Here is a 25249-nt window from a genome sequence, read left to right on the forward strand (position 1 = left end):
AGTTACCCATAACTTTCACAGGGTAGGTAGAAAAAGGAAATAAAAGTGGAATTGGAAATTAAAAAAAAGATATCACCCAGTGGCATGAAGATTTACACTGAAGAGCAACTCCACATTACTCAATCAGCAGAAAGTTGGATTTAAAATGTGCATCAAGCCACCGCTGTGACCAATGTGTTTCTCTCTCTCTTTCTCTCTCTCTCTCTCTCTCATCCTGCACCAGGGTCTTCAGGGAGGCTTTACTTTATAATACAATATTTCACTCTGGCTCAGCCAGTCTCAAAGTTCAAAGTAAAATTTATTATCAGAGTACATACACGTCAGCACATGCAACCCAGAGATACTTTTCCTTGGGGGCAAATCCATGGAATAGTGACTGTAAACATGATTGATGAACAACCGACTGTGCAAATGCAAATATAAAATAAATAGCAATAAATAACAAGATAAAGAGTCCTTAAAATGAGACCATCAACAGTGGAGACACCAGAAATAGAATGACTGTAGTTACCCCTTTTGTTCAAGAGCCTGATGGTAACTGTTCTTCAACTTGGTGTTGTGAGTCCTGAGGCACTTGTACCTTCTACCTGATGGCAGCAGAGAGAAAAGAGCATGTTCTGGGTGGTGAGGATCTTTGATGATGAATGCTACTTTTCTGCTGCAACATTTCATGTAGATGTGCTCAGTGGTTGGGAGGGCTTTATCCATGATGCACTGGTTCAAATCCACTATCTTTTGTTGGACTTTCCACTCAAAGGCATTGCTGTTCCTACACCAGGTCATAATTCAGCCAGTCAGCACACTTTCCAACACATACCAATAGAAGATTGACAAGGTTTTTGATGACATGCCAGATCTCCACAGACGTCTGAGGAAGTAGAAGCGTTGTCGTGCTTTCTTTGCAATTTATTTATATGATGGATCCAGAACAGGTCCGCTAAGACAGTGACTCCAGGGAATTTAAAGTTACTGACCCTCTCCACCTCTCATCCTCTGATAAGTACTGGCTCATGGCCTTCTATCTGCTAGCCAGACAGCAAGTTTATGCCCTCCCTCAACTGACAAAAACAAGTAGATCCCAGTGCTTAGAAAGACTCAAGAATACATTTTGAGTATTAAAGACTGATGCCTTTTACCTTCACATACACAAGAGTCTTTTGCCCAGTTCTGTGTAATGTTCTAAAAAATGTCGTAAAGTTCTGTCTATTCTTTGAATTTATGTCTTACTACTCTGTTGCATGCAGTGAAAACACGTTACTTATTGTTCATATTCCAAACCTAGAATTATTCTTAGCATTCAAAAAGAGTCACTGTGTGTGTTTCATTTTGTGCTAATGATTTTAAAGATAATCATTACAGAAATGCAAAAAAAAAGCTAACTTGCTTCTCTCTTTCCTATTTCAGACCGAAGGCTCTTTGACCTGAAACATTAACTCTCAGCGAGTTAGAATGGTGTGAAGAATTTAAAAGGAGACCGTTTTTTCTTCAGCAGTTTGATTGAGGGATAATGATGTAAGCGTGTGGACGTCAGTGAGTTAGACCAGCGGGAAGAATTTAAAAAGAAGACAGCTTTATAGAGTGGGCTGAGGGAGCGGGTGATGGAGTAGATGAAGTCAGAGTAGTAGGGCTTCAGTGATAATGGGTGGAGGCGAGGTAAGTTACTTGTGAAGGATAGAAACAGGAAGTATTTCTGTGAAGCCAGTATTCTGTACTAGGTGTCAGATGGGGGAAGTCCGGGAGACTCCCAGCTTCCCGGAAGGCCATGTCTGCGCCAGGTGTGTCGAGCTGCAGCTCCTTAGGGACTGGGTTAGGGAACTGCAGCTGCAACATGATGACCTTCATCTGGGCAGGGAAAGTGAGGAGGTGATAGAGAGCAGCTATAGGCACATAGTCTCTCCGGGGCTTCGGGAGTCAGATAAATGGGTAACAGTCAGGAGAGGGATGGGCAAGAGTCAGATACTAAAGAGTACGGCTGTCCCCCTTAACAATAAGTACTCCTATTTGAGTACTTTTTTGGGGGGGGGTGGCCTACCTGGGGGAAGCAACAATAGCTGCATCTCTGGCATAGAGTCTGGCCCTGTGGCTCAGAAGTGTAGGGAAAGGAAAAAGGCAGCAGTGATAGGGGGCTCTATAGTTAGGGGGTCAGACAGGCAATTCAGTGGATGCAGGAAAGAAACACGGATAATAGTTTGCTTCCCAGGTGCCAGGGACTGGGATGTTTCTGATTGAATCCACGGTATCCTGAAGTGGGAAGTTGAAAAGCCAGAGGTCATGGTATTTATTGGTACCAATGGCATAGGTAGGATAAGGGAGGAAGTCCTGAAAACAGACTACAGGGAGTTAGGAAGGAAATTAAGAAGTAGGACCTCAAGGGTAGTAATCTCAGGATTACCACCTGTGCCAAACGACAGTGAGTATAGGAATAGAATGAGATGGAGGATAAATGTATGGCTGAGGGATTGGAGCAGGGGATGGGGATTCAGATTTCTGGATCATTGGGACCTCTTTTGGGGCGGGCGTGACCTGTACAAAAAAGACAGGTTGCATGGGAATCCGAGGGGGACCAATATCCTGGCAGGACGGTTTGCTAAGGCTATTGGGGAGAGTTTAAACTAGAATTGCTGGGGGTGGGAACCAAACTGAAGAGATGGAGGAAGGGGCAGTTGGCTCACAAATAGAGAAAGCTTGGAGACAGTGCGAGAAGGAGAATAGGCAGGGTGATAGAGAAGTGATGTACTCAGATTGATAGTTTGAGATGTGTCTACTTTAATGCGAGAAGCATCATGAACAAAGCGAATGAGCTTAGAGTGTGAATCAGTACTTGGAACTATGATGTTGCAGCCATTTCAGAGACTTAGATGTCTCGGGGCAGGAATGGCTACTTAGAGCGGCAGGCCTTAGATGTTTCTGAAAAGACAGAGAGGGAGGCAAAAGTGGTGGAAGCGTGGCCCTGCTGATCAGAGATAATGTCATGGCTGAAGAGAAGGAGGAAGTCATGGAGGGATTGTCTACAGAGTCTCTGTGGGTGAAAGTTAGGACCAGGAAGAGTGTCTTCTGGGTGTTTTTTTTGTAGACCACCCTACAGTAACAGGGACATTGACCCTTTGCTCTAGGGAGATAGATTCTGGAAAGGTGTAATAATAACAGGGTTGTCGTGGTGGGAGATTTTAATTTCCCAAATATTGATTGGCATCTCCCTAGAGCAAAGGGTTTGTTAGATGTGTTCAGGAAGATTTCCTGACACAATATGTAGAAAAGCCTACAAGAGGAGAGGCTGTACTTGATCTGCTATTGGGAAATGAACCTTGTCAGGTGTCAGGTCTCTCAGTTGGAAAGCATTTTGGACATAGTGATCACAATTCCAACTCCTTTGCCATAGCATTGGAGAGGGATAGGAACAGACAAGTTAAGAAAGCATTTAATTGGTGTAAGGGGAAATATGAAGCTATCAGGCAGGAACTTGGAAGCATGAATTGCGAACAGATATTCTCAAGGAAATGTATGGCAGAAATATGGCAAATGTTCAGGGAATGTTTGTGTGGCATTCTGCATAGGTACATTCCAAAGCATCAAGTTGGATAAGTCTCTGGGACCGGATGCAATGTACCCCCGTCTACTGTGGGATGCAAGGGAGGAGATTGCTGAGCCTCTGGCAATAATCTTTGCATCATCAATGGGGATGGGAGAGGTTCTGGAGGATTGGAGGGTTGCAGATGTCGTTCCCTTATTCAAGAAAGGGTATCTCTGCTATCTCCTTCCGGTTCCATACACACTTTTCCACTGTCACACTTGATTGGTCCTATTCTCTCACGTCTTATCCTTTGCTCTTCACATAATTGTAGAATGCCTTAGGGTTTTCCTTTATCCTGCTCATCAAGGCCTTCTCATGGCCCCTTCTGGCTCCCCTAATTTCATTCTTAAGCTCCTTCCTGCTAGCCTTATAATTTTTTAGATCTCTATCATTACCTAGTTTTTTGAACCTTTTGTAAGCTTTTCTTCTTGACTAGATTTTCAACAGCCTTTGTGTACCACGGTTCCTGTACTCTACCATCCTTTCCCTATTCAAGAAAGGGAGTAGAGATGGCCCAGGAAATTATAGACCAGTGAGTCTTACTTCAGTGGTTGGTAAGTTGATTGAAAAGATCCTGAGAGCAGGATGCATTAACATTTGGGGAGGCATAATATAATTAGGAATAGTTAGCATGGATTTGTCAAAGGCAGGTCATGTCTTAAGAGCCTGATTGACCTTTTTGAGGATGTGACTAAACACATTGCTGAAAGTAGAGCAGTAGATGTAATGTATATGGATTTCAGCAAGGTATTTGATACGGTACCCCATGAAAGGCTTATTGAGAAAGTAAGGAGGCATGGGATCCTTGCTTTGTGGATCCAGAACTGGCTTGCTCAGAGAAGGCAAAGAGTGATTGTAGATGGGTCATATTCTGCATGAGAAGTGGCAGATGGAGTTCAACCCAAATAAGTGTGAGGTAGTTCATTTTGGTAGGTTAAATGTGATGGCAGAATATAGTATTAATGGTAAGACTCTTGACAGTGTGGAGGATCAGAGGGCTCTTGGGGTCTGAATCGATAGGACACTCAAAGCTGCTGTGCAGGTTAACCATGTGGTTAAGAAGGCATACGGTGTCTTGGCCTTCATCAACCGTGGGATTGAGTTTAAGAGCCGAGAGGTAATGTTGCAGCTATATAGGACCCTCGTCAAACCCCACTTGGAGTACTGTGCTCAGTTCTGGTCACTTCACTACAGGAAGGATGTGGAAACCACAGAAAGGGCGCAGAGGAGATTTACAAGGATGTTGCCTGGATTGGGGAGAATGCCTTATGAGAAAAGGTTGAGTGAACTCGGCTTTTTCTCCTTGGAGCGGAGGAGGATGAGAGGTGACCTGATAGAGATGTATAAGATGATGAGAGGCATTGATCGTGTGGATATTCTGAGGCTTTTTTCCCAGGGCTGAAATGGCTAACATGAGAGGGCAGTTTTAAGGTGCTTGGAAGTAGATACAGAGGAGATGTCAGGGGTAAGTTTTTTTACGCAGAGAGTGGTGAGTGCTTGGAATGGACTGCTGGCAACAATGGTGGAGGGAGATACAGTAGGGTCTTTTAAGAGTTTCCTTGTTAGGTACATGGAGCTTAGAAAAATACAGGGCTATTGGAAACCCTAGGTACTTTCTAAAGTATGTACATTTTTGGCACAGCATTGTGGGCCAAAGGACCTGTATTGTGCTGTAGGTTTTCTATGCTTCTTATGTTTCCTTTCCACAAATGCTGTTTGACATGATGAGAATCCTCTGGTTTTATTTCAGTTTTTCTGCATCTAAAATTGCTTTAATTTAATCTGTGACAAAATAAATGTGTGTCCTTTTATTTTCCTTCAGGCCCACTTGCACATTTTGCCTGAAATAATTGAAACTGAGTGGAAAACATTGTATCATTGACAAATGTGCAGTATATTGGGGTGTCCCTGGCAAAGTATAGTCAGTGGGAGTCATTTTAATTTAATTTACCGATTTATGGATTGGAAAGAATACTGGATTGGACTCAGCAAAATTTCTCCCAGTATTTCAAGGTTTCTTTATTTGATTTGCAATTTACTTAATGATGTAAAGTAGCTTTAAAGAGTTAGAAACAGCACAATGTATACAGAACAAAATATGCACATAAATATGGTAATAGATGCATATTTCCTTGGTATATCATTGTATCAGAACCATCTTTTCAATCCCACGGTTCCGTTTCTACAATAAAGAAAATAGATAACCATGATTCATTAACTTTCCGTAGATCAGAGAGGCAACAACATGGACTTACTGACTTGAGCTTTGTTCTCCTGTATTGCTTTCTATGCACAATTCAGTCAAAAATTTCAAATTGGCAAATTTTGGAAAAGTTCGCAGTCTTTTAAGCACAAATTGCATTTATCACAACTCGAGTTTCTATGATCTTTTGCACTTTAAAATAATAATCACACAAGAGGCAAGTCCTAGGAGGAATTAATAGCCTGCAAGAATAGCAATAACTGGATTTAATGCAGTTCCTTTAATATAGCAAAACATCCCAAGGTACCTCACAGATGCATGATCAAACAAATTTTTACATTAAGCCATGCAACGAGATAATAAGGAAGATGATGAAACATTTGTTCAAAGAAGATTCCAAGCAACTTATAAAGGAAAAGAAAAAAAAAGGTTGAGATTCAGAGAGGAGGAAAGTGAGAAGTTTAATGAAGGTCATATGAGTGCTGAATAAGTTAATATTTCATGTGGAAGATGCTTCATTATACTCATATTCAGACTTATTTATCTCATGTACCATACATCAAAACATCCTTTAACTCTCTGGCCTCTTCATTCTTATCTCTTGTGAGTACCAGTGGGAAATAATAATTTTGGATCCTACTTTTCCCTTGCTCCCCAAATGTATTTTGCTTATGGTCCCTCAGGGAGCACTGTTGCCAGGCTGCCATTGTTGGGAGTTGGCCAGTGGTGAGAGCAGAAGACCATGTTAGGGATCTGGAGCAAAAACTCGGTGACCTTAAGTTTGTACGGGAGAGTGAGGATATAATTAATCAAAGTTACAGTGAAAAAGTAGTCACCCCGAATTTGCAGGAGGAAAGTAGATGGGTGACCGTCAGGAGAAGTGGAAATAGGCAGTTAGAGCAGAGCACCCCTGTGGCCATTCCTCTCAAAAACAAGTATACCGCTTTGGATACTCTTGTGGGGGATGACTTCCCAGGAGAATGCCACGGTGACTGGGTTACAGGCACTGAACATGGAACCATGGAGCAGAAGGGAGAGAGAAAGAAGAAGGGAGTGGTAGTGATAGGGGACTCGATAGTGAGGAGAACCGACAGGAGGTTTTGTGGACGTGAACAGGACACCCGGATGGTATGTTGCCTGCCAGGTGCCAGGGTCAGGGATATCCCAGGTCATGGCCACAACATTTTGAAGGGTGAGGGGGAGCAGCCAGATGTCTTGGTACATATTGGTACCAATGACATAGGAATGAAAAGCAATGAGGTCCTGAAAAGAAAATTAAGAGAGCTAGGAAGAAAGCTGAGAAGCAGGACCTCCTGGGTAGTAATTTCTGGATTTCTGCCTGTGCCACATGCCAGTGAGGGTAGAAACAGGATGATTTGGTAGATAAATGCTTGGCTGAGAAGCTGGTGCAGGAGAAAAGGCTTCAGGTTCTTGGATAATTCGGATCTCTTCTGGGGGAGGTATGACCTGTTCAAAAGTGATGGGTTACACCTGAACCCAAGGGGGACCAGTATTCTTGCAGGCAGGTTTGTTAGAGCTGTTGGGGAGGGTTTAAATTAATTTGGCAGGGGGGTGGGAACTGGAGTGAAGGGACCCAGGAAAGGACTGATAGCATGCAGTCAGATTGTCAGGAAGGGCAGGCAGGTGATGGGACTTAGATGCAGCCAACTGGCTGAGTATCAAATCATTAGGGATGCAGAATCAGAAAGGATAACAAACACAGTACTCAAGGTGATGTATCTAAATGCACTTAGTATAAGAAATAAGGTGGGTGATCTTGTTGCAATATTATAAATTGCCAGGTGTGATGTTGTGGCCATCACTGAATCGTGACTGAAGGACGGTTGTGGTTGGGAGCTGAATGTCCAAGGTTACACATTACATTGGAGGGATAGGAAGGCAGGTGTGGCTCTACTGGTAAAGAATGGCATCAAATTAGTAGAAAGATGTGTTATATGATTGGAATCCTTGTAGGCTGCGTTATGAAACTGCAAGGGTAAAAGGACATTGATGGCAGTTATATACAGGCCTCCCAACAGTGGCTGGGAGCTGGACCACAGGTTACAACAGGAAATAGAAAAGGCAAGTCAAAAGGGCAATGTTATGGTAGTCATGGGAGATTTAACATGCAGGTCGATGGGAAAATCAGGTTGGTAATGGACAAGAGAGTGAGTTTGCTGAATGCCTAAGAGATAGCTTTTACAGCAGTTTGTTGTTAAGCCTACTAGGGGGATCAGCTGTATTGGATTGTGTGTTATGTAATGAATCAGAAGCAATTAGGGAGCTTAAGGTAAAAGAACCCTTAAGAATCAGTGATCACAATATGATTGTGTTCAACTTGAAATTTGATAGGGAGAAGCTAAAGTCTGACCTAGCAATATTTCAGTGGAGTAAGGAAATTACAGTAGAATGAGAGAGGAGTTGGCCAAAGTAAATTGGAAGGAGCTGCAGGGATGTCAGCAGAGCAGCAATGGCGTGCGTTTCTCGGAAAACTGAGGAAGGTGCACGACACGTGTATTCCAAAAATGAAGAAATACTCAAATGGTAAAATAGTACAACCATGATTGACAAGTGAAGTCAAAGCTATTGTATTTTTGCATACAATTAAACAAAAAGTAGTGGGAGGGTAAAGGACTGGGAAGTTTTCAAAAATCTACAGTGAGCAACTAAAACAATCATTAGGAGGGAACAGATGAAATATGAAAGCAAACTAGCAAATAATATCAAAGTGGATGGTAAAAGTTTTTTCAAGTATGTTAAAAATAAAAGAGAAATGAGAGTGGATATAGGACTGCTAGAAAATGAGGCAGGAGAAATAATAACAGGAGACAAGGAGATGAACTAAATGCGTACTTTCCGTCATTCTTCACTGTAGAAGACACTAGAAGTATGCCTAATGTTGTAGTGTGTGAAGGAAGAGAAGTGGGTGTAATTGCTTTTACAAGAGAGAAGGTGTTGAAAAATCTGAAAGAACTAAAGGTACATAAGTCACGCAGACCAGAGCAACTACACTCTAGGGTTCTGAAAGAGGTAGCATTAGGAATTGTGGTGGCATTACAAATGATCTTTCAAAAATCATTGGACTCTGGTACAGTGCCAGAGGACTAGAAAATTGCAAATGTCACTCCAATCTTTAAGAAATGAGGAAGACAGCAGAGAGGAAATTGTAAACCAGTTAGCCTGACCTCAGTGGTTGGGAAGATATTAGAGTCAATTGTTAAAGATGAGGTGATGGAGTACTTGGTGACACAGGACAAGATAGTACAAAGTCAGCATGGTTTTCTTCAAGGAAAATCCTGCCTGATGAACCTGTTGGAATTCTTTGAGGAGATTACAAGTAGGATAGATAAAGGGGATACCATGGATGTTGTATATTTCGATTTTCAAAAGGCCTTTGACAAGGTGCCACACATGAGGCTACTTACCAAGTTAAGAGCCCATGGTATTGCAGGAAAGTTACTAACATGGTTAGAGCATTAGCTGATTGGTAGGAGGCAGCGAGTGGGATTAAAAGGATCCTTTTCTGTTGGCTACCAGTGACTAGTTGTGTTCCGCAGAGTTCGGAGTTCGGACCACTTCTTCTTATGCTGTATATAAATTAGATTAGATTATGAGGACACGCAGTCCTCTTTTATTGTCATTTAGTAATGCATGCATTAAGAAATGAGACAATGTTCCTCCAGAATGACATCACAGAAACACAAGACAAACCAAGACTAAAAAAACTGACAAAAACCACATAATTATAACATATAGTTACAACAGTGCAAAGCAATACCGTAATTTGATAAAGAACAGACCATGGGCACGGTAAAAAAAAGTCTCAAAGTGATTTAGATGATGGAATAGATGGCGTTATTGCCAAGTTTGCAGATGATACAGAGATTGGTGGAGGGGCAGCTAGTATTGAGGAAATGGGTAGGATATAGAAAATGCTGAACCTGCATTCCTGAGAGTTAAGTCTGCCGAGTCCAGAAGACAGTGAAATCACTAGTTTGCTACAACATTTCAAAAGTACATTACTTAATGGGAAATTACAGGCTACAGATTGCAGTGAGAGTAGTTCAGAAGAAGAGTAATTAGAAGCTTTGTAGGCTGCCTGTAAAATGTCTAGTGCCAGGGAAATTGTTGAAGAATATACTTGGAACTGGGTTTACTCTGGAAAAGCATAGATGCATTAGGGGCAGTCAACATGGCTCTGTGTGAGAGAGGTCATGTTTTACAAATTTAATGTAGTTTTTTGAGGAGGTGATGAAGATAATTGATGACAGCAGGTCAGTGGATTTTCTTTCATCAATGTGCCTATCTAAGAGTTTCTTAAATGTCCCCAGTTTATTTTCTTCTACCGCCACCCCTTGCTGTGTGTTCAATGCACTCACCACTCTCTGTGTAAATAAAAAACAACTTTTGACATCCCTCCTATGCTTTCCTCCTATCACCTTAAAAGTATGTCCTCTCTCATATTAGCTTTTGACACTCTGGGGAAAAATGTGCTGATTGACCACTCGGTCAATGTCTCTTATCATTTTATACACCTCGATCAAATCTTCTCTCATCTTCCTTTGTTCCAAAGTGAAAAGCTCTATCTCCCCCAAACTTTCCTCATTGAACATGTTCTCTAATCCAGGCAGCATTCTGGTAAATCTCCTCTGCAGTAAAGTTTCCACCTTGTTCCAAAAATGAGGCAACCAGAACAATACAACACACACAAGATGCAGGAGGAACTCAGCAGATCAGGCAGCATCTATGAAAATGAATAGATGGTCAATATTTTAGGTTGAGATCCTTCTTCAGGATTGAGAAGGAAGGGGCAAGATGCTAGAATAAAAAGGTGCGGGGAGGGGAAGCAGGCTAACTGGAGGGTGATAGGTAGAGCCGGCTGGGTGGGAAAGGTCAAGAGCTGGAGAAGAAGGAATCTGATAGGGGAGGAGAGTGGACCATAGCAGAAAGGGAAAGAGCAAGTGACTCAGGGCGAAGTAATAGGAAGGTGAGAAGAGGTAAAAGGTCAGAGTGGGGAATACAGGAAAGGGGGCAGGGGTAAATTTACTGAAATTAGAAGTCGATGTTCATGCCATCAGGTTGGAGGCTACCCAGACAGAATATAAGGTATTGCTCCTCCACCCTGAAGGTGGCCTCATCTTGGATAGATTTTTGCATAATTGGGGAATTAAGGGTTATGGGGAAAAGGCAGGGAGGTGGAGGTGAGTCCGTGCTGAGATCAGCCATGATCTTATTGAATGGTGGAGCAGGCTTGATGGACCAGATGGCCTACTCCAGCTCCTATTTCTTATGTTCTTATGACACATCAGAACGGGAATGGGAACAATATTCCATGTGTTCAGTCACAGTTTTATAGAGCACAGCATTATCTAGCAGCTCATGAATTCAATCCCCCAATTACCAAAGAACAACACACCATACACCTTCTTAATCACCCTATCAACTTGCGCAACAACTCAGATAGACCTGTGAAAGTGGAGAATAAAACTACACCTCTACGAAGCCCTACAGCATCTGGTGATCTTGTGATCTTTGTCTTGGAGGCCAATGTAGAGCTCCTTTCAAGAGGTGAATCCTTGCAAGCTTTGATGGTGTGCCTGGTGGGGTTCCGAAAATCTGTGCCAAACAACTGGTAGGCATCAAGGATATCTTCAATCTTTCACTGATGCAGTTGTAGGTCCCACCTGCTTTAAAAGGGCAACATCATACCAGTGCTCAAGCAGGGCTGGGCGAGCTGCCTTACCGACTGTTGCCCTGTAGCACTCACATCTATTTTGATGAAGTGCTTTGAGAGGTTTGTCATGGCTAAATGCAACTCCTGTCTAAGCAAGGACTTGGACTTCCCTATTGTCACAATAGGTCAATGGTTCAATTTAATGTCAGAGAAATGTATACAATATACATCCTGAAATGCTTTTTCTTTGCAAAACATCTACGAAAACAGAGAAGTGCTCCAAAGTATGAACGACAGTTAAACGTGAGAACACCGAAGTACCCCACCCCCACCCCAGCCTCCCCCCTCCCGTGCGTAAGCGGCGACGAGCAACAAGGTCTGCAGTGGATGCAATCTCACTGGCTTTACACTCGGTCTTCAATCACCTGAACAACAGCAATACCTACATCAGGCTGCTGTTTATTGATTACAGCTCAGCATTCAACACAATCATACCCTCAGTTCTCATCAACAAGCTCCAAAACCTGGGCTTCTGTATCTCCCTCTTCAATTGAATCCTCGACTTGCTCATCCCCTTCTCACTAACAATCAATACTGTCCCACCGCTCTACTCTCTCTATACCCATGATTGTTTGGCGAAGCATAGCTCAAATGCCATCTATAAATTTGCCGACGACACAACTATTGTTGGCAGAATTTCAGATGGTGATGACAAGGTGTACAGGAATGAGATAGATCAGCTGGTTGAGTGGTATTGCAGCAATAACATTGTAAAATACATCAGTAACACCAAGGAATTGACTGTAGACTTCAGGAAGGGGAAGTCAAAGGGACACACACCAGTCCTCATTAAAGGATCAGAAATGGAAAGGGTGAGCAATTTCCAGTTCCTGGGTGTTAAGACTTCTGAGGATTTAATCTGGTCCCAACATATTGATGCAATTACAAGGAAGGCTTCCCATTTCTGATACCTCTCTCTCCTTTCATGATCTCTGTCTCCATCTCTGGAGACAGTCTTTTATAAACCCACTGACGCTCACAGCTATCTGGACTATACCTCTTCCCACCATATCATTTGTAAAAATGACATTCCCTTCTCTCAGTTCCTCTGTCACCGCCACATCTGCTCTCAGGGTAAGGCTTTTCATTCCAGAACTGAGATGTTCTCCTTCTTCAAAGAAAGGGGCTTCCATTCCTCCACCATCAATGCTGCCTTCAACCGCATTTCTTCCATTTCGTACACATCTTCCCTGAACCCACCCTCCTGCTGCCAGACCATGGATTGGAGGTGGGGGTGGGGGGGAAGGAAAGATGTACTTGATGGTGGGATCCCCTTGGAGATGATGGAAGTTATGGAGAATTATGTGTTGGATGCAAAGGCTTGTGGATTGGTAGGTGAGGACAAGAGGAAACTTATCCTTACACAGTGAATGATAGGGCACTGAGGAGTGCAGCAGCACATAGGGATCTGGGAATACAGGTACATAATTCATTGAAAGCAGTAACACAGGTAGATGTGTAAGGGTCATAAAGAAAGCTTTTGGCACATTGGCCTTCATAAATCAATGTATTGAATATAGGAGATGAGATTTTATACCGAAGTTGCAGAGGATGTAGCTGAGGCCTAATTTGGAGTAACATGTGCAGTCATGGGCATCTACCTACAGGAAAGATGTAAACAAGGTTGAAGGAGTACAGAAAACATTTAGAAGGATATTGCTGGTTCTAGAGTTCTAAGGAAAAATTGAATAAGTCAGGACTATATTCTTTAGAATTGTGACAAAATACCAAGTTAGCAGAAGATTGATGCCGATAAGAGAGTTAAGAGAGAGACAAATGGGGGAAACATTCAAAATGCTAATCAGAGAGAGACGAGAGAGATTAACGGAAAGAGACACAGTTCTGAGTATTGTTTAGACCGGTTGCTTTGAACCTGAACTGTTTGAAGTTTGATGGACAGGCGATACCCCAGCAGGGGGATAAAAGGAACAGGTTCGCTATGGCAAGGGACACACCACGAGATCACGAGATAACGAGACCCTGGAAAAGCGGTGTGCCCCCACAAGTTGGTGGGAGTTTTGGAGGTCGCAGGACCAACCATAGACGCACAGGGTGAGAAGGTACGATCAGCGGGAACTTGGTGTGTGTGTCCACCCTTGCCTGGGTGCTGGGTTCACCGCAGGAGAACGATTGTATCCGGAACGGAAGGGTCACAGTCGGTGACCTCAGAAGACATTAAAAAGGGCTTGCGCCGATAGCTAACTGCGAGGAATATCAAAGGTCTGTTGAATCCGATTTGAATATCAGCATTTGCTCTCTCTCTCTCTCTCCCCCAAACGGCACAACAGCGATTACTGCGAACTGAACTGAACTGAGCTGAACTCTGTGTCACTTGAGACTGATCATTTTACCCCTAGACTGTGATAGAGCTTGATTGATTCCTATTATCCTAATTCTGTGTACATGTGTGTTTTATCATTGCTAACCCATTGCATTTATATCCCTACGTTTAGAGTACTGTGTTATTTATTTCTTTAATAAAACTTTCTTAGTTCCAGTAATCCAGACTCCAACTAGGTGGTCCATTTCTGCTGGTTTGGCAACCCAGTTACGGGGTACGTAACATAAGTGGGGTTCTCGTCCGCGATTTTGAATGCTAAATTTGTGACAGGGTAAATTGATTGGGTTAAAATTCCCGAAAGAAAGAAAAGGCAAACAGCAGAAATGGAGATTGAGGAATTTCTAAAGGCGCCGACCTTGGAGGCATAGAGGATGCCAGGAAAGCGGAATTGGCGGCTGTGGCCAAACGGTTGAATTTTTTTAAGGGGAAGTCGACAATGAGGAGAGAGGAGATGCACAGAGCTATCATAGAGCATTATGTGTCTAAAGGTGTGTTTCCCCAAGGGGAGCTGGAGGTGATATCTATGGGAAAACCTGGTGGAGACACAGTACAGGTGCAGATTGAAAAATTGAGACTCGAGCACGAGTTCCGGGTAAGACAGCTAGAACACAAAGAGAAACAGTTAGAACGACAACGAGAAGAGAGAGAGAGAGGCAGTTAGAACGCGAGGAGAGAATAAAACAGTTGGAGCGAGAAGAGAGGGACAAACAGTTGGAGCGAGAAGAGAGGCAGTTGGAGAAACAGAGGGAAAGGGAATTCGAGCTGGAGAGGATAAAGATGATGGCAGCGCAGGGGCCCATGCCGAACCGAGGTGGAGGGTTCAGGGCGACCCAGGAGGTTAGGCTGGTTCCCCCATTTGACAAGACTGATGTTCATCGGTACTTTCTCCATTTTGAAAAAGTTGCTGCAAGTCAGGACTGGCTGAGGGATAAGTGGGCAGTTTTGCTTCAGATCGTACTTAAAGGAAAAGCCCAACAAGCTTACCCGGCTTTGTCGGCAGAAGATGCCCAGAGGTATGAGGTGGTGAAAGAGGCCATCCTCAGGATTTATGAGTTGGTCCCGAAGACATACCGGCAAAGGTTACGAAATGTGAGGAAGCAGTGGGGCCGCACATATTTAGAGTTTGCCCGTGAGCTGCAGACATATTGCGAGCGTTGGTGCGCCTCGAAAGGGGTCAATGGGGATTATGACAGACTGCTACAGCTAATCCTGATTGAGCAGTTTAAAGGTTTTGTCCCTGAAGGTATGAGACCCTACCTAGGTGAGAGAGAGGCAGGCACTTCAGCCGCAACTGCTAATTTAGCGGATGAGTACGCGTTGACACATAAAACGAAGTTTGCCCCGAGTAAAGGCTACCAGAAGGGTAGTCAGGACGGCAGGGAGAGTCCACCAGAAAAGTCAGAAAGTAAGCCGGGGACTAGTGAGAAGGATGAGGTAGACCGGGAGCAGTTTGGTAGGAAGTCTCCTGGGGTCATATGTTATAATTGTGGGAAAGTCGGACACTTTGCGTCCAGGTGCTTTGCCCCAAAGAAGGAGACGGGGAAAGGAAAAACGGCGGTTCCGACTGGCTGTATTGAGCTGGTAAACAAACCGCTAGGAGAGAAGAGGTCTGATAAAGTCCAGGAAGGGCGCGAGAGGTTTATCTCGGCCGGATTGGTGTCGGTGAAGGAGGGGTTAAACCCAGTTCCAGTACGGATCTGGAGAGACACTGGAGCTTGTCAGTCATTGATATTAAAGAGTGTGTTAGACTTTGGTTCAGAGACCCAGACTGGGGAGGTCAGGGTCATAAAAGGCATTGGGAAAGGGACTGCATTGGGAAAGGGACTGAGGCAGTACCTTTGCACCAGATACACCTAAAAAGCGACTTGGTCTCTGGACTGGTCACGATCGGGGTGAGGCCCGAACTACCGATGAAAGACGTGGAGGTCTTACTCGGTAATGACCTCACTGGTGGAAATGTGTTCTCAGCAGTAAAACTGATAAGCCGCCTGCCAGCATTGAGGCCCCGCCCATGGACTCACAAGTTTATCCCGTTTGCGCAGTGACTCGGCATATGTCTAGAAAGGCTGCCGAAGTAAATATAGAATTGGCTGAGATGTTTTTACCAGTCTTGTACCAGGGGGAGGTAGAAAGTGAAAAGAAGGAGCGTAGTGGAACAGGAGGAAGTGAGGGAGCTGAGGCAGACTTAGCATTAGCCAGGAAGGAACTTGTACGGGCACAGGAGCGAGATGAGGAGCTGAGGGTTTCGGCGGAGACAGCTCTCTCTGACGCAGAATTAAAAAGGGAGCCAGTAGGCTATTGTGTGGAGGAGGGAGTGCTAAGGAAGAAAGGGAGACCAAGTACCGTGCCAGCAGATGAGGAATGAGGGGTGGTGCCAAAAATTTATGGGGATGAGATTCTTAACCTGGCCCACAAGATACCCCTCGGTGGACATTCCAGGGGCAGGAAAACAGTCGGCGGAATCATGAAAGAGTTTTACTGGCTGCACAGGAGGAAGGATGTTATTGACTATTGTAGACGTGAGTTAACACAGTTAGAGGCTATTAACATGTTAAGAGCCCACCACGATCAGAAAACAGATCTAGCTGGTGATATCATGAAAATTAATGAGGCTAGGGAGCCACCTGATAAGGGGGAGGACCCATTTTGAAAAGGTAAGTGTGGTGCTGACCAGATGGGAGAACTCTATTGTGTTGACCAACTTTGCTGATGAGTTCTTTCACTTAATCCCCGAACAAAGCGACTCGTTAAGAGAGCTAATTAAACGGCATGCACACGTATGTCCAGATGTCCCGAGGTGATGCAAAGAGCTGGGACATGGAGTTGTTGTCACATCAGGTCGGTCTAGTGAGCAACACCCCTATAGGATGACTAATTCAGTGACAAAAAGGGCTAAAGAACGCAGAAGTGTATATTGGCGATGTAGTGGTCTGGAGTAATACGTGGGAGGAGCACATTGTGGCAGTAGAGGAGTTGTTTAAATGGCTGACCGAAGCCAGCCTGACAGTGAACCTCGCAAAAAGTGAGTTCGGCCGCGCGAAGGTCACTTATCTGGGATTTGCAGAAGGACAGGGGCAGCTGGCTCCGATGCAAGCTAAGGTGCGGGCTATCACTGAAGTCCCCACCCCGACAGACAAGAGAGCCCTGAGAAGGTTCTTGGAGATGGTGGGGTACTATCGGAAGTTTTGCAAAAAAAATCTTTGCGGATATTACCCACCCTCTTACTAAGCCCTTGCCAAAGAATGCTAAGTTGGTGTGGGACGACCCTTGTTATCTGTGTCCGGGACGAAAACCACTGAGAAGTTACACTGATCACAACTCATTAGTGTTTTTGACCACTATGAAGTTTGCTAAATTGGAGCCTGGTCTTAAGGATTATTAAAATGACACATATAAAAGGAACGGAAAATGTGATTGCTGGCTGTCTGTCAAGGTGTTGACAACTTAAAATTCTCTGTATTAGCCAAATAGCTGATGAGCATGTATATTTGTGTGTATCTAATAGTGTACTCATGCCTATAATTTTTACCCCGGTAAAAATCCTTTGAAGGATAGGGGTATGTGACAAAATACCAAGTTATCAGAAGATTGATGCCGATAAGAGAGATAAGAGAGAGACAAATGGGGGAAACATTCAAAATGCTAATCAGAGAGAGACGAGAGAGATTAACGGAAAGAGACACAGTTCTGAGTATTGTTTAGACTGGTTGTTTTGAACCTGAACTGTTTGAAGTTTGATGGACAGGCGATACCCCAGCAGGGGGATAAAAGGAACAGGTCCGCTAAGGCAAGGGACGCACCACGACACCACGAGATAACGAGACCCTGGAAAAGCGGTATGCCCCCACAAGTTGGTGGAGTTTTGGAGGTCGCAGGACCAACCATAGACGCACAGGGTGAGAAGGTACGATCGGCGGGAACCTGGTGTGTATGTCTGCCCTTGCCTGGGTGCCGGGTTCACCGCAGAGGAACGATTGTATCCGGAACGGAGGGGTCACAGTCAGTGACCTCAGAAGACATTAAAAAGGGCTTGCGCCGAAAGCTAACTGCGCGGAATATCAAAGGTCTGTTGAATCCGATTTGAATATCAGCATTCGCTCTCTCTCTCTCTCTCCCCCAAATGGCACAACAGCGATTACTGCGAACTGAACTGAACTGAGCTGAACTCTGTGTCACTTGAGACTGATCATTTTACCCCTAGACTGCAATAGAGCTTGATTGATTCCTATTATCTTAGTTCTGCGTCCATGTGTGTTTTATCATTGCTAACCCATTGCATTTATATCCATACGTTTAGAGTACTGTGTTACTTACTTCTTTAATAAAACTTTCTTAGTTCCAGTAATCCAGACTCCAACTAAGTGGTCCATTTCTGCTGGTTTGGCAACCCAGTTACGGGGTACGTAACAGAATGTAGAAGATTGAGAGGAGATTTGAAAGAGGCATACAAAATTTTGAGGGTAGGATATATAGGATATATAGGATATATGCAAAGCAGGCTTTTTCCATTGAGGTTAGGTGGGACTACAACCAGAGGTTATGGGTTAAGGGCAAAAGGTGAGAAGTTTAAGGTGAACATAGTGCTCCTGGTGTGGCTGTATGTATATCAGTGAGACCCAACATAGATTGAGAGGACCACTTCATCAAGCACCTTCACTCTGTCTCCCACAAAAAGTGAAATTTCCCATTTCAATTCTACTTCCCATTCCCTTTCATGGCATGTCAGTCCATGGCTGCTTCTACTGCCTCTATGAGGCCACAGCCCGTTTGGAGGAGCAACATCTTATATTCCGTCTGGGTGGCTTCCAACCTGATGGCATGAACAGCGATTTCTCAAACTTCTGGTAATTACCCCAAATTTCTCCTTCACCCTTCCTTTTTCCTGTTTCTCTCTCACATTTTCTCTTCTAACCAGCCTATCACCCTCCCTCTGCTCCTCCACCTTCCCAGTTCTCTCCTATCAGATTCCCCTTCTCCAGCTCTTTATTTCTTTCAGTAATCAACTTCCCAGCTCTTTACTTCACCCTTTCCTCTTGCCTGTAGGTTTCACCTATCACCTGCCACCTTGTACTTCTTCCTCCCCTCCCCTCACCTTCTTGGTCTGACTCCTTCCCTCTTCTCTTCCAGTCCCGATAAAGGGTCTTGACCTAAAATGTTGACTGGTTACTCTTTTCCAAAGATACTGCCTGGCCTGCTGAGCCCCTCCTGCATGTTGTGTGTATTGATTTTGACTTCCAGCAAGATTTTCTCGTGTTCAAGTCAGTGGATGTTGTACACATTTAGTTTTTAGTCAAGCATTTAACCTCACAATAGGCTGATTGATAAAAAAGATAAAAGCAAATAGGATACAAGCTGAATTCCTAATTTGCTTCGCCATAAATGGCAGATGGAGCTTAATCCAGACAAGTGTGACATGTTGTACTTTGGAAGATCAAATATAAACAGGAAAAAAACACAGTAAATGGCAGCAACAAACACAAAATGTTGGAGGAACTCTGCAGGTCAGGCAGCATCTAGGAAAAGAGTACAGTCGACGTTTTGGACTGAAAACCTTAAGCAGGACTCTTTTCCTAGATTCTGCCTGGCCTGCTGAGTTCCTCCAGCGTTCTGTGTGTGTTGCTTGGATTTCTAGCGTCTGGCGATTTTCTGTTGTTTATCAGTAAATTGCAGGGCCTTTAGAAGCACTGATGTACAGAGGGATCTTGGAATTCAAGTCCATGGCTCCCTGAAAGTTGCAACGCAACTACTTAGGGTATTAAAATAAATGTATGCCATACTTGCCTTCACTGGCTGGGGTGTTGAGTAAAAAAGTTGAGAAGTAATGTTGCAGCTGTGGAAATTTTTAATCAGGCCACTTTAGGAGTACTATGTTCTGGTCACTACATTACCAAAATGATGTGGAGGTTTTGTAAGTGGTGCAGAATATATTCGGCAAGGTTTTGCCTAGATTAGAAAGATTAGGAGAGAGATTGGACAAACTTAGATTGTTTTCTCTGGAGCATCAGAAGCTGAAGAAAGACGTGATTAAGGTTCATAAAATTATGTATAGCAGAGATAGTGTAGATAGTAATATCTTTTCTCTCAGGATGAAATTTTTAAATGCTAGTTGGCATTGATTTAAGGTGAGGTAGGGGATGATTGAAGGGGATTTAAGTGCAATGTCTGTTTTTATATATTGAGAATAATAAATGCCTGGAATACACCACCTGATGACAGAGCAGAAGCTGATATAATAGCAATTTTTAAGAGATACGTAGGCATGCACATTAACAGACAGAGAATTAAGGATAAAGCTGGTATGTAGGCAAGTGGATAGAATTCTGTGCAGTATTGTTCTGCTATATATTCGATGTTCAAAACTGCTGGCAAAGCTCCAGGTGTATTTTTACCAGAAACCTATACAAATATGATAAAGCATCCTTGCCTCTTCATTGAAGTCCTCTCATAATAATGACTAACACATATTTTACCCTGTTAATTGCTCACTGCATCAGCATTTTGCTCTTCAGTGACGTGTACAAGCACATCATTGCCAACCCTTATTCTTCTCTTTTTCTGTTACTTGCACCAAAGTGACAACCTAACATTTTTTCCACACTATATGGCATCTTCCATACTATTATCCACTCAGTTAGCTTGTTTATATCAACTTAAAGCCTCATAACATCTTTCCCCTTGCTCACAGTTCCACCTCATTGTGTATCATCAGCAAAATTGGAAATATGACACTTCATCCACTCAGCCACCTCATGGATTTTGATGTGAGAAGCTGGTCCTCAAGCCTCTAACCCATGACCCACAATAGGAAAAGGTTCCATTCATTTGCACTCTTTATCTTTTGTACAATAACCAATTATCATTCCACGGCAGACTGTTATCTCCCTTCCCATAGCTGTTTAACCTCCCATGTGTGACTTCATCAAATGCCTTCCAAACATCTCAATTTTGCCACATCTACTAGTTCTTACTTATCCAGATTGCTAGTCATGTTCTCAAAGAGGTTGACGCAATTACTCAATCATGGTTTTCCTTTTATAAATCCATTCGAAACAGACTGGATGGGCTGAGTTGCCTAACTCTGCTCATGTCTTGTGGTCTTGTTTCAGTTCAGCCCTATTATTCTTTTGAAGGTGTTCTGCTGTTACATCCTTCATTATAGATTCCGTACATCAGATGGTGAGCTAATTGACTTCCACTAGGTTTAACTAGTATTAGAGGTTATAAGAAGATTAGGGAAATTATAACAAGGAGAAATTGTTATCAGACACACAAATAGTGCATTCAAGTATAACAGACATGCAGATGAGCAATGAAAATTGTTTGAAATTCAATCCTGCTAGGTAGTGCAAAATGAATAAAATGTACTTCAGAAGCAGAATACAAACTAACATCCAAGACTATACAACTTTAGAAGCATTAATTTTTTTTATTACAAATCCATTTTCAGCTATATTCATCAAACTGCATCAATTATATCAAATAATGTTATTAATGCAATTTTTGAAGCAATTACATTGCAAATTGTGTTAATATTTGATAAGAGTTTTTATGCAATGATATGCAAATAGATTTCAGTGGAGTCTCAAGAAAATAAGGTCTTTCTTACCATTGGCTTTAACAATTATGGCTCATCTCTCACAGTAGTTTATAATTTTGTTTCTTATATTGCAGGATATTGAGCTGTGCCAGACTGTCAGTCACCACTTGTAGCCTGATCGTGGAACTGAGGCCTCAAGGTCCTTGAGAGATGTAGGACCAGAAAATGTTGGAGGTCACCAGGCAATTGTGAAAGGCAGATTGAATTAAATTTATTCAATTGATTCCTGCTTGACTTAAATCTGTCATCTGCTAAGTCTCTCTGTGAGTGATTCCAAATAGTGCTGTACCTGAGGAGTTCAGATCCAAAGGGGCATCTCAAATAGATGGGGTCAGATAGGGCCAGCAACACAACTGTTCAGTAATACCTCCTCTAAAATTCGGTGAAGCATGAACTACTTAGAGAGGAGAATAAGTGTTTTCCAAAAGGATAATAGATATGGATATATGAATTGTGAAATAAAAGCTTAACTTTTGACATCCTTTAGTCTTAAAAGGGCTAAATACTTGAGAGGTAATGACCACCACACATATACACTTACTAACTTGTCAAGATTGCACTTGATCTGGTGTGTTTGCTTTTCCTACATTGTCTTATGGAGTACTGAACCCCTGGAATTCTCTGCCCTAGAGGGACATGAAGGCTAGCACATTAAAAGCATTTAAAGTGGAGGTCCACTGTGCACAAAAGACCGACTGTTTATTTTTTTACATAGATGCTGCCTGGCCTGCTGAGTTCCTCCAGCATTTCATGTGTGTTGCTTTGAATGTGGACGTAAATATACTTTTGAAAGATTGTTGGATTGAAGGTGATGCAAAGGTGGCACTGCAAGAAGTTGAGGCCTGGGGAAGATCATCCATGACTATAATGCATTGCAGGGCAGGCGTCAGGGGTGAGTAGGCCATTCTTGCTGCTGTTTTCTTGTAATGTTGTGTTGTTGTGTCTATCCCATTAGAGAAACATAGAAAACCTACAGCACAATACAGGCCCTTCGCCCACAAAGCTGTGCCGAACATGTCCCTACCTTAGAACAACCTAAGCTTTACCCTCTATGTACCTGTCCAGGAGTCTCTTAAAAGACCCTATTGTTTCCGCCTCCACCACCCACCACCGGCAGCCCATTCCACTCACTCACCACTCTCTGTGTAAAAAAGAAAACTTACCCCTGACATCTCCTCTGTACCTACTTCATAGAACATAGAACAGTAAAGCACAGTACAAGCCCTTCAGCCCACATTGTTGTGGCGACCCTTAAACCCTACCTCTCATATAGATAGAACATAGAACAAGCACCTTAAAACTATGCCCTCCCGTGCTAGTCATTTCATCCCTGGGGAAAAGCCTCTGACTATCCATATGATCAATGCCTCTCAATATCGTGTACACCTCTATCAGGTCACCTCTTATACTCCATTGCTCCAAGGAGAAAAGGCCGAGTTCACTTAACCTATTCTCATAAGGCATGCTCCCCGATCCAGGCAACATCCTTGTAAATCTCCTCTACACCCTTTCTATGGTTTCCACGCCCTCCCTGTAGTGAGGCGACCAGAATTGAGCACAGTACTCCAAGTGGGGTCTGACCAGGGTCCTATATAGCTGCAACATTACCTCTCAGCTCTTAAACTCAATCCCACAATTGATGAAGGCCAAAAAGGTCTCAGTCTGTTACCTTTTAAGTCATAGAGATATGGTGAAACTTACAAGACTTAGGTTGGGGCATTGTGGGCTAAACTATTATTTAAAGATAATAGGAAAACATCCTACTGGATTATGTGACTGTGGTAGTCCAGAGACAGTCCAGCATGTTTTGCTGAGCTGTAATCGAGACAAAATTGAAAGAAGCATGTTGTTCAAGAGGCTATCTGGCTTAAATTTATTTTGGTTTTCTATTAAATCTTTGTTTAGCATCAAGGGAATCAACATCTGATTGAAGAGTCTATTATTCAGTTTATACGTGAGACTAGGTTGTATTCGAGAATTTGAGTTCCTTGAAGTTCTATAATTAATTATACATCCTGCAAAGGGTGGGGGGGGGGGGAGAAGAAGAAGGAAGAAGGAAGAAGGAAGAAGGAAGAGAAGGAGGAGGAGAAGGAGAAGAAGAAGAAGAAGGAGGCCAATGCACCGTATGCCTTCTTAACCACAGAGTCAACCTGCATAGCAGCTTTGAGTGTCCTATGGACTCGGACCCCAAGATCCCTCTGATCCTCCACACTGCCAAGAGTCTTACCATTAATGCTATATTCTGCCATCATATTTGACCTACCAAAATAAACCATGTAAAAGCTTTGCCTATCATTTAGTCTATAAGATTTCTCTTTATACTTCAGACGTTTATAATATTTTGTTCCAATGGCTTGATAGTTTTAATGGTTTCTATAATTTAATAATAAGACCATAAATGCTGCTCAGCCATTCAATCATGGCTGATTTGCAGTGCCTATTAAAAGTATTCACCTCACCCCCCCCTCAAGTTTTCATGTTTTACTGTTTTACAACATTGAATGACAGTGGATTTAATTTGACTTTCCTTGACACTGATCAATAGAAAAGGACTCTTTCATATCAAAGTGAAAAGAGATCACCACAAAGTGATCTAAATTAATTACAAATATAAAACACAAAATAATTGATTGCATAAGTATTCACTCCCTTTAATATGACATACCAAATTGTCACTGGTGCAGCAAATTGGTTTTAGAAGTCACATAATTAGTTAAATGGAGATCACCTGTGTATAGTCAAGGTGTTTCAATTGATTGTAGTAAAGATATACCTGTAGCTGCTAGGTCCACGTGCTGGTGAGTCAGCATCCTGGTAAAAACTACACTATGAAGACAAACAAACATTCCAGACAACTCTGTGAAAAGGTTATTGAAAAGCACATCAGGTAACAGAAATGAGAACATTTCCAAGTCACTGAATTTCCTTGGAGTACAGTTAAGGCAATCAAGAAATGGGAAGAATAAGGCACCGCTGTAAATCTCTCTAGAGCAGGACATCTTCAAAGCTAAGTGACCGTGCTGGAAGGGTACTAGTGAGGGAGGCCACTAAAAGACGTATGACAACTTTGGTTGAGTTATAAGCTTTAGTGGCTGAGAAAGGAGAGGCTACTAAATGCTGACTCGAAGAGGGTAAGTAATTGTGCAATCAATTATTTTATGTTTAATAATTGTTATAAATTTAGACCAATTTGTCAAAATTTGTTTTCACTTTGACACAAAAAAATCTTTTTTCTGTTGATTAGTGTCAAAAAAGCCAAATTAAATCCACTGCATCAATATTGTGAAGCAATAAAGCATGAAAACTCCTAAGGGGGAGGGAGGAGGTGAATATTTTTATAGGCACTCTATACTCAATATTCCCTCACAACCCCATTCTCTTGCCCTCTCCCCATTGCCTTTCATGTCTTTACTAATTAAGATCCTGTTGGCCTCTGTTTTAAATGTACTCAATGACTTGGCCTCCCCAACTGTCTGTGGCAATGAATTCTACACATTCACTACTCTCTTGCTATAGAAATTCCTCCTCCTATCTGTTGTAGATGGACGTTCTTCTATTCTGAGAATGTGCTCTCTTGAGATAGTCACCCACTATTGGAGCTGTCTTCCCCACAGCCACTTGACTTTCTCTGTTCTATAGGTTTCAATGAGATTCCTCTAGACTCTTCTAAACTCCACAAGTTCAGACCCAGAGGCATCAAACACTCTTTACATTAATTACCATGAGACTAAAAGGTGAAGTTATAATGTATGGGGAAAAACAAGTAAATTTCAAAATAAAATATGCATATAGACAAGTGTGTT

The 25249-nt window shown here is 42.8% G+C and overlaps 1 protein-coding gene and 1 long non-coding RNA gene across 2 annotated transcripts in view; one reads left to right on the forward strand and one right to left on the reverse strand.

Moving 5' to 3' along the window:
• Positions 1–25249, reverse strand: part of LOC140201314 (follicle-stimulating hormone receptor-like) — a 65620-nt gene that overhangs the window by 39664 nt on the left and 707 nt on the right. The gene's annotated exons all lie outside the window — the stretch shown is intronic.
• LOC140201313 (uncharacterized) lies at positions 15911–23445 on the forward strand. Its single transcript, XR_011886837.1, has 3 exons — positions 15911–16503; positions 21521–22338; positions 23352–23445. It is a non-coding gene; the product is annotated as an uncharacterized lncRNA (long non-coding RNA).

This window comes from Mobula birostris, chromosome 8, assembly GCF_030028105.1.
Source record: "Mobula birostris isolate sMobBir1 chromosome 8, sMobBir1.hap1, whole genome shotgun sequence".
Lineage (NCBI taxonomy): Eukaryota > Metazoa > Chordata > Chondrichthyes > Myliobatiformes > Myliobatidae > Mobula > Mobula birostris.